This window comes from Canis aureus, chromosome 25 (genome assembly GCF_053574225.1).
Source record: "Canis aureus isolate CA01 chromosome 25, VMU_Caureus_v.1.0, whole genome shotgun sequence".
In the NCBI taxonomy this organism is placed as follows: Eukaryota; Metazoa; Chordata; class Mammalia; order Carnivora; family Canidae; genus Canis; species Canis aureus.
In genome coordinates, this window is record NC_135635.1 from 33,999,791 (window position 1) to 34,010,019 (window position 10,229).

At 42.1% G+C, this 10,229-nt stretch overlaps 1 long non-coding RNA gene across 1 annotated transcript in view; it reads left to right on the forward strand.

Moving 5' to 3' along the window:
- The window catches only part of LOC144297193 (uncharacterized), a 56,721-nt gene extending 51,917 nt beyond the window's left edge, over window positions 1-4,804 (forward strand). The window contains exon 6 of the long non-coding RNA XR_013364281.1: window positions 4,589-4,804. This is a non-coding gene — a long non-coding RNA (uncharacterized LOC144297193). The remainder of the gene's footprint in view (window positions 1-4,588) is intronic.
- The last annotated feature ends 5,425 nt before the right edge of the window (window positions 4,805-10,229 follow it).

Consider the following 10,229-nt stretch of genomic DNA (forward strand, 5'->3'; position numbering starts at 1 on the left):
GCTCCCCAGTCTACAATTGAGCTTAAAAAAATCCTTCACAGCTTACTTCTTTTGAGAAACTTTCACATCACAATTCTTACTGCCCCAGGCAACAATGAAGCATCACCATCCCTCAAAAAGGGTATGGAAAGGCTAGTCTGCAGGACTGAGAGAGGGGGGCAGTTGTGATCAAGAGCCACTCCCAGGACAGAAGCCAACAAGGAGCAGATGACAGGCACAAGTCCTACCACACATGAAGGACTCAGGTCATACCTGTTGGAAGGAAGGGAAGGAGGCAGAGAGAGAGGAAAAGAAGACAGAAAAGATGCTTCAATTGAGAGTTATAGTTGATTTGAAGATTTGGAGACCTCCAGATCCTACTCAGGACCTGCCAACAGCCAGTGAATTTTTATTTTATAAAATGAATCAGATAATACACTTCTATTATTGAACTTGATGGCTGCTTCGTACATAAATTATGTTCATCTCAGCCTGTCTCCCACTAAAGCACAAGCTGCTAAAGGCTAATGTGTTAAAACATTATCTATTTCTATTTGCTTCTCCTTTCTCCACACTGCTCTTGGGAGGCTGAGTTCTGCCCTTGCATCATTAACTTCCAGTGGGTTCTCCAATGAGAAGTACAGATGGAAAAATGGAGGATGGGAAAAGAGCATCTTCTGGAGAATTAATTCCTAGCTGCTAGGCCATGTTTGGGCAGTGGCTGTGTTCTTCTACCAAACCCCACAACTCCTGGTAAATGGCCCTTCCCCAAAAGCCGTAGCCCTCTCCAAGGCTGATAGCCACTTTTTCCCGTGACACCTTCAGACTGAGAGGTGATATGGGTCTTCCACCATGTTCATGTTCATCCTGTACATTGTACCATCCCTTCCTGGTTCTCTAAACCATATCCCACAGCTTTGTAAGTTGTCCTTTCATTAAACCTCCATTCACATTTTTATTCCTTATGGATCAGTCACTCAGTATGGAGTTGACACTGTGCTAGGCACACACCAATTTGGTGCTGGAAATGAGCTCTATTTCCCCTCTTCCTCCTTCCTGCTAGTGCCAGGGAACCCCAGCCCCAGCCCTACAGGGGTAACTCCTACCTAATTCTTTTCCCTTTAATAAAATTTTATTGTAGATGATGAATATATCTCCGGGTTTAGGCTTAGAAATCTCTCTTACAATGTAAATACGACTTCTGGGAGGAGCACATTCTTATCTTGATCATTATGGAAGTGAATAACCTTCTCTGACTTATTGGGGAAAGTGGATAAATATAACATGTTTTGAGAGTCTGATTTATTAGCCATTATTTAAGCGTTATCACCTACACAACTCCCTAAAGACATAGTACAGCAAATGTTGCTTGATGGGGACAAAGGAAGGAAAAGATTGTTCATTGCACGCTAAGGAGGATGCTGAGGGTGGGTGACTAGAGGAATGTGAGGACACAGAGGACAAGTAAAGGGGATTATGTCCAAAGATACGGAAGGACCCTAAAAAGAAACTGGATTCTTTCACATATTTGTACAGGGCTGGGCTGGCCCCACCTATTTCCTTCCTCCTTCTCTCCACCCATTACTGCTCTACTTGAACTGCTGCTTCCTCCTTCTCCTCCTCCTCTTTCTCTCTTGTGTCCTTAGGCTCCACTTATGTATTGCCTAGTTGCAGATGAAATTCACGTTCACAATTGGCAGAAAGATCCCAGGTACCTCTGGTGTACCATTTAAACAGATGAGGGCCTGAGGACAAGTAAGGAATCTGAGAGAATGTTTCCATATGGGCCCCGACATTTGTGGCTCTGCCTACAATGGGTATTATGTGGATGAAACACCAATAGGCAGGATTCATCCATCCAGGAGGCCGAGGACATCCATTCACCCATATTGGTGTTCTCAAGATACCTGGGGGACTGGTGAATTGGCAAGCAAGGAGACGTCTCCCTTCTTCAGCATTTAAATAATGCCAGTGCTGATCACACCACACACACAAGGATAGGAGTTAATAACTCTCTAGAAGGGTCCCTACAGCTACATGATTCTCTGAGATACAGACTTTTTGGTTATCAAGGAAAGGAAAGGGGCAAGGGCCTGTCAACTCTGATCACATGTACAGTTCTGGGCTCTTGCTCATGGGATTTATGGCAGAGGCTGCTACTGCCTACTGCAGTATCTTTTTACCTCATCAACTGGAGAAATGACATTTCCCAGCCTCTGCTAAGTTCTGGCCAATGTGTGATTAGCAGAGGCAATGCATAGCAGCTTCCAGGAAATCTCTTTATAAGACTGCTGTCAAGTGCTATTTTTCCCCTTCTTAATTGTCCCTCCCTTCTTTCTGCTGTTTAGAGTGTGGATGTGATGGCTAGAGCTTGTGTAACCACCCAAGACCATGAGATGAGAGCCGCATACAGAGGATACCAGAATATTAAAACCAAAGTCTGAGCCCTTGACTGTGCATGACTGTACCAATCCTAGACTGCTTACTTCTAGACATCTTATATTTGAAAGGAAAATAAATTTCTATCTTGTTTATAACACTGTAATTTTGGTTTCTTTGTTATATGTCACTTTATCTGATCCTAATTGACAAAGCATTTCTCCAGGCTTTAGGTATAACACCAAAGCCATCTTGAATAAATTCTAGTCCAGAAATTCCATTGTCATTTCCTTAATTTCTCTGGAGGTGTCTAAATATGGAACTCACTTTCCCTTTCTTTTGAGGGAAATTAAGAAGACAATATTCCCATGGTCCCTGAAGATGCCCATCTCATGAATGACAAAGCAGAAAGTGAAATAGCATCTGGGTTCCCATCCAGGCCAAATTCTGGTTCCCTGGTTTGCCAAGAGCAGCTATCCCACAGTCGAACTATGAAATAGACACAGGAAACCCACTACATTTAGGGCCACAATCAAAATCAGTAATGATGCATGTCTCCAGATGACTTGGTGATCCTTGGATAAAAAGAGGCTTAGGAAATAGAAACTCATCCTTGTCCTCGGCTAGAAAACAGCACTCCGTGAGTCAGATCCGGCGCAACAGAACTGAGGCACAGAATGGTGCATCAAGCCACTTCAGGAAGTAGTGAACAGTAGGAGGAAGTGGCAAGTGATGAGAAGGGAGGGTGGAGAAGGTGGACTGCCAGAGAGTGGACACAATGTCTCCAATCACTCTTCCAGCTGTGCCAGCCATGGTGTGTTTTGGTCCCTTCGTGATCTTGTGATGAACCTCTTTTCTCATCACTCTTCACCTTCTCCACTATCATCAGGCCTGCCCCAAACATAAATTCTAGATCATTCCTTAAAGAAATTATGCTCTCCTATAGCTACAGGCCTCTGTTCATGCTCTTCTGTGTGTTTATAAAGCCTTAACCTTCTACCACTTGGAATGATACCTCCTCAATAAAGCCTTCTTAGATTTCCTCAGGCCAAGTTAGAACATTTTCCCCCTTGCTTTCAGAGCACTTTATACAGTCATATGAACTTCCATTTTAGGGATAACCAAGGGGCTGTATCATATGTACATTTGACTTGCATGGATTTAACTACACGTGCTCAGTAAACAGAAAGAGGGAAAAGAAGGAGAAAAGAGAAAGACATATTTTTATTCCTAACACTCTACAAAATATAGCTTCATAAAATTTTTAAAACAATTTTTAGAGGTGCCTAAGTTGCTTAGTCAATTAAGCATCTGCCTTCAGCTCAGGTCATGATCCCAGTGTCCTGGGATTGAATCCCACATCAGGGTCCCTGCTCATCAGAGAGCCTGCCTTTCCCTCCCTCTCTGCTGTTTCCCCTACTTGTGTACTCGCACACTGGAGCTCTCTTTCTCTTTCTGTCAAATAAATAAATAAAATCTTTTTAAAAAATTGCTTTTAAGGAAGTACTCACTAAAATTGAAAAAAAATGAAGGAAGTTTCTTAGACTTGATTTTAGGGATTTTTGTGGGGGCGATTTTCTTGACTATTTGTTATTTCACTTTATATGCTGACTTTGGACTAAATCTCTGAATGAAATGTGACTCCTCTGCATAGCATCACGTGGTGACTTCTCTAATTGTCCCAGACAGACTGTTCCAGGCTATGTGCTTCTGAAAGACAGCAACTCATATCATTCATTTTGGGTTTTCTGAGCCTAGCACAGTGTCTAGTAGACAGTTAGTGCCCAATAAACATTTGTTGAAAGAAAAGTTGAATGGCTCCAGCATTTCCCATTGGCTACTACTTAAATTGAGTCTGAGGGAAACTGTCTCACTCCACTCACCTCTACAATACCCTTTCCAAACTCTCATCTGAGCCCATCTTTGAAGGGACCTAAACAAGAGCTATTCACTTTGCAAAGCAACACACTTCCCTGCTTTGTTAGAAAATGTCTAACAAAATCCAATTATTAAGAAACTAGGACAGTCGGGAGTGCTCATTGTGGCACCATGAGTGACAGGGAACTTAATGAATTCTGCACTGCCACTACCACCAATAAATTTAGCTATAGGAATCAGAAGCCTTTCATTATTGAACTCATAACACTGGCTTTCTGCTATTAGAATTTGAGAAATTGAGGGTCCACTTCACTTTCAACTATGATCCTGAGAACTGTCTCTACTGTCTCAGTTATCCAGAGGCCAGCCTTCAGGAATGCTCAGAATGGCTGTGAACCTGGAAGTAATGATGGAGCAAAACAACGAAAAACTTTTCAGTGGATAAATCAACTTTTGAACACCCATCATAATAGATCAGAGAGACAGGGACCTGAAGATGACAGCAGATGCCTGCTTGGCTGAGTCAGGAAGAAAATGAGCTGCAGCAGCTGCTGCTGCAGAGGACACATCTTTGGTAAGGAGATATATCTTTGGTAAGGAGAGGAATAAGCCTATCATAAGGTGCTGGTTGTTTGTTTCAATTTCTTTCTCCTCTTATCGCCTCCCTCTACCTCCCTTTATGGGAAACCAAAAATCCTCACTTTATATTCATACATTAATTCAAGAAATTTCTTTGAATATCTGCTCTGGGTCAGACACTATACAGTGTTACAGGTACACAAGTAACAGGAGACTGTACAGTATGGTGTGGAAAGTGCTAAAATAGAATACTAATTAGCATATACTAGCTATTATCTGACCCCACACTGGAAAAGAAAATAGCAATGAAAATAACAATGATAATAACTATAGTGTTTACTGTGTCAGATGCTGTTCTACATACTTAATGCATATTAACTTATTCGATCCACATAACAACCTTAAGAGTTAGGTAAGCTTGTTATCATTCCCATTATCACCTGAATTAAAGTGGCGGGGGGGGGGGGAGTAGGTTTATGATAGCAGGATTCAATGACAGATATGAACAAATGAGTGAGAGGGAGTCATCCAGGGGACATCTGAGTTTCTGGATTAAGTGATAGGTGGATGGTGGTACCATTACTGACAAGCAATCTGATAGAGAAGTTCATATTCTATGCAGAGCATCCTACTATTGGGAGGAAAGGGGAGAAGTCAGAGCCTCCCTACCCCTTCCAATCCAATTCTCTGCCATTGTCAGGTGCATGAAGCCATTCTACTGATATTTGCAATCCAGCCTTTCTGGGAGATTCCCGTAGAATCTGCAAGAGTCCAGGAGGCCGAGTGGGCACCTCAAAGAAGATAAGGTAGATATTGTAACAGTGGAGGAAAGATCCACTTAGAGACAGAAGACTGTCTAGAGCTTGGCTGACCAAGGTCCCACAACTCCTCTGAAACTTTACCACTGCTCATTCTGAGAGTGCTTTTGCCTAGCAAGAAATCATGGCTCTGTACAATCTCTAGCCCAGCCTAATAAATTTATAGAACATACATCAGATACCAGGTAGTAGCTAGACAACTTTGAGTCCAAGTTTTAAAGAAGCCAGCCTCTGTCAGGGGAGGCTGATTCCTAGAAAATAACTGTGGACATTGTATTGATTATGAGAGTATAAAGCAAAGATTCAATGTCAAAGAACCTGAATGGGACAAGAAATAAAGAGACAAGAAGGGTGGTTGGGTAATTTCTCAAGCAGAGAAAACACTGGTGCTTTTTGGTTTTTTGTTTTATTTTGTTTGTTGTTTGTTTGTTTTGAGACACACACACTCTAAAATTGACTCAGAGGGGGTAGAGTCAAGTTGTCGTATGTTTTTAAGTTTTATTTATTTATTCATGAGAGACAGAGAGAGAGAGAGAAAAGCAGGCTCCATGTAGGGAGCCCGACATGGGACTCGATTCTGGGACTCCGGGGTCACGCCCTGGGCTGAAGGCAGTGCTCAACCACTGAGCCACCCGGGTTGCCCCACTGATGCTTTTTGATGGCAACTCAGAAGAGAAGATCAAGACGTCAGGAGAGCAATTTTGGAAATGGTAGAGGTGAGCTCAGGTGGAAACTAGATAGAAAAATGTAAGAATAAGAAGCACAGCATGGAAACTTACTCTTGGAGATAAGGGTCCTTTTGTTGGCAAATGCAGAAAGTTTTTAAGAACTAGAGCCCAGAGGAAAAAGAGATAGAAGATCTAAATAGCATAGAACTCCAGAGAAAGGGTATGGACACCCAAATAGGAAGAAAGATGACCCAAAAAACCTGGCCCTGACCATTTTGTGACTACAAGTGGGAAAAAAGAGCATCTGCCTCAGGAGATATTAATAGAAGAACTGTTGGTGGGAGAAAGAAAGCTGGGGTGACTGGCTAAAAACTAGGTTAGCCAGAAAAGAAAACTGGAAGTGAGAGAGAAGCAAGAAGGTAGGTAGTGGTGTAGAAGTAGATTAAGAAGGAGATAGGGCAAAGGGAAAGTGGACATTTACTAAATGAAGTTATAAGTTTCGCAGTGATGGTCAAGCCATTGGTGAGTTTGGAAGAAAATGCAATGTTTCCAAGGGGTAGATGCTTATTCTTATAAAACCATTATCCATGAAGAGCAACTATAACCCTCCGCATGACACCTGCATTAGTGGTCTCACGGACAACAGATGGATGGACTTGGGATCCTACTTGACATGGCTCTTCATAGGTTGTCCAGTCCAGTGGTACTCAAGAAACCTGCACTAGAATATAATCACGAATAGCTTCCTTCATCTAGAACAGAAGTTGCTAAATTACAACCCCTCCCCCCACCCCCAAGCCACATCTCCCCCACTGAACATTTCACACCTGTGACAATCTTTGTCAAAAGACACAGGAGAAGGAAGGAAGGAAGGAAGGAAGGAAGGAAGGAAGGAAGGAAGGAAGGAAGGAAGGAAGGAAGGAAGGAAGGAAGGAAGGAAGGAAGGAAAGAAAGAAAGAAAGAAGGGGAGGGAAAAAGAAAAGTTGTGTTGGAACACAGCCATACCCTTCGTGTTTTCTATGGCTGTTCTGGCACTACTAAACAGCAACATTGAGTAATTGTGATAGAGACTGCCCTGCAAAGCCTAGCATATTTCCTTTCTGGCCCTCTGCAGAAAAAGTTTGTCAACCTTTGATCTAGAGGTCATCTTCAAGAATGTTAACAGAACCTAACAGTGTGGTTTGTGACACCATTGTTTTAAGCTTTGGTGCAAGTTCCTCACTGGTGATGGGCTAGTAGTCATCTGTGGACTGACTTCTGTGGACTCTTTGAGTAGCGCTGTCCACAGAGCAGTAGGGAAAGATAGGGTCTGCTTACCTGTGAGTTCAGAGTTTAGGCTCTAAGGAGGCAGAGCCATCATTCTACCTCCATAAATGCAGAGACCTAGAACATACTGACATCCTAGATACCATATTTAAAAGATGGGGGATATTCAGAAACCTCAAAACAGAAGCTCTGCCTAGAGGTTGTTTTGATGAGAGAGGCACTTATGTGTATTTATGCTTGTTTGTCTTCCTTATAATTAGACTGCTCACTGCTCACGGTAAAACTTGCCTAACCATAAACTTCTGAGTGTACACTTCATTACTAAGGGTAAACCACCAAACTCTTTACTAAGACAACAGTAAATATTTATTTTTATTCTCCGGAAACTTTTGTGAAGTAACGAGCAATAATAATGTGGGGATGATTTGCCCAATTTCTCCCAATTTTAGCATCTGATTAATTTCCTTGGATCTAATTGTATGAGAAATTTTAAGCAGGGTAGAGAACTGTTTCCGTTGTTTCTTGGTGTGTGTGTGTGTGTGTGTGTGTGTGTGTTTTAAATCAGGGATGGCAAGTAGTTTCAGAAAAATAGTTTATTATAATGGTAAGAGAGTAGCAAAGAGGGTAGCAATGAATGAATGAACCTAAGTTCATTCATTCGTTCAACATTGCTGAGCCTCATGCCAGGAGCTGTTCCAGGTATTAAGGGTACAATGATGAGAAATACACACAGAAGAGGTGGAAGTCAAAGTAAATTGGATAAGGAGAGGCCTCACCTGTGGATTGATGCTGGCTCTCATTCTGATTCCATACTACTTGTTTAATTCAATCATCTTTGGCCTCCTGGGCCCAGTTCTCTGACACTGAGATGATCCTGTCTGAACATGGTCACATTCTGACCCGACCCCTCTGCTGGGTCAGACTCATCTCACAGCCCTGACACCCTTGGTATACTTGACTCATTACCTCGACCAGGCTACAGGTGACTGTGGATGCCCAGAGGAGCTCTCCCTCAGTCACACCTCCTCCAGCCTTTCCAGAAAGGCCCTCAAGGATTTCTGCAACCAGCCCTTCCAGTTGGGCAGAAATTTCCTGCCTTGGCAGTCAAAAGGACTTGGCAATCAAGAGGCATTTTGTTTTGTTTTATTTTAAATGCACAGTACATCCCCAGGCAGCCCCACCCCCTGTTCTAATTCCATTAAATCTATTCCCTTTGGAGCTTTATTTTTCTCCATTAGAATGTGGGACTGGAAGAGAGGTAAGGAGACAGGTTGGCAAAATGACTGTCCTCTAGAAACATGAACCTTGAGGGCCCCTTGCACCTCTGTTTTACCTCTTTACTTTCTCCTCCCTCAAACCTGTCACCTCCACTCATCATCAAACACCCGAGTTTGTGCCCAGTGTCCTCACCCCAAGGAGTAGCTGGCTGCCTTAATTGAGCTGAAATAATGTCACAGGAGCTGGCAATAATTAAAGGGTAAAGCAGACATCTGTGTCTTCAGAAAATAACACATATGCATACTGCTCTTAATATAAAACTAATAACAATGTCATGCTAATATAATTAAGGCTTCATTTATTACGTCCAATGGGGAATGAACTGTTCTACATAATTGATCCTCCCAGATTCCTGGAGCCTAAAATTTGGGGAATCAAATCATTTAAACATTTTTCGTTGTTATGGAAATCTTTCTAAATACGTTGTGTTATTCGCTATTTTCCTAAATTAAACTAACCCAACGTATTTTATTACCCTCTGGAAGGACAGAACCTTTTCTAGCATTAATACCCAGTATCTGGTGGAGTACTCAGGCTCTCAATACGTATTTGTAGAACAAATACATAACCTCCAATATCAGACTTTCTTGTCCGAAACAAATGAACTCTTGGGCTTTGGAATTACAAAGAGCTCTTTGGCCTCATCTCAGATTGTTTTTTGCATTCTTATTCGTACAATTCTCCTGTCTCCTCCTTCACTGTAAAGTTGCCAACTTCTTCTCTAGGTTTCTAAATTTCCTCCCTGCCCAATTAATGCACTGACTGTAATCTGCTCTAAATCAGAATTAAGCTTATTAGGTCATGCCTGAAATAAAAGTAAGTAAAAAAGGCAAAGTAGCTTCTATGAATTTTTGATGCCCATACTGGCCACACAAAGGCTTTTTTTGCTTCCTTCTGGTTTCTCAGCTGTGCTTCAGATGGCTGCTCCTGCTAAATGAGTAATTCCCAGATAAGTCAAGTATTACCATGAAAGCTACAACAGAAACTCATAATAAATGAGTCTTACTTGGGTTAGAACCTCTCACCATATGTCATCCAGGAAAAGATTGCCGCTGATCATAGGATCTCACATCTAAATTAACTGGTTCCTCCACACTTGTGAGGTAAAGCCAACAGAGCTCACATTCCAGAAAAGGGTGAAGGATGGGGAGCCCCTGACTATAATATTTCTCAAAATTCACAAGTAAACCACTCCCAGGATATGCCAAATGGATCTCCCATTTGCTGGTGTTTTGGGTCTAACACGCTTTCTCTCTGGGTCCCAAAGACTCCAAATTTATTGCATAAGCAATTCAGTAGGATTGAGAATTTCTCAGTTTCCCTGGAGTGGAAAGAATCTCTACTTTGTGCTAAACAGCTCTCTGAAAACACAAAGCAAACGGGT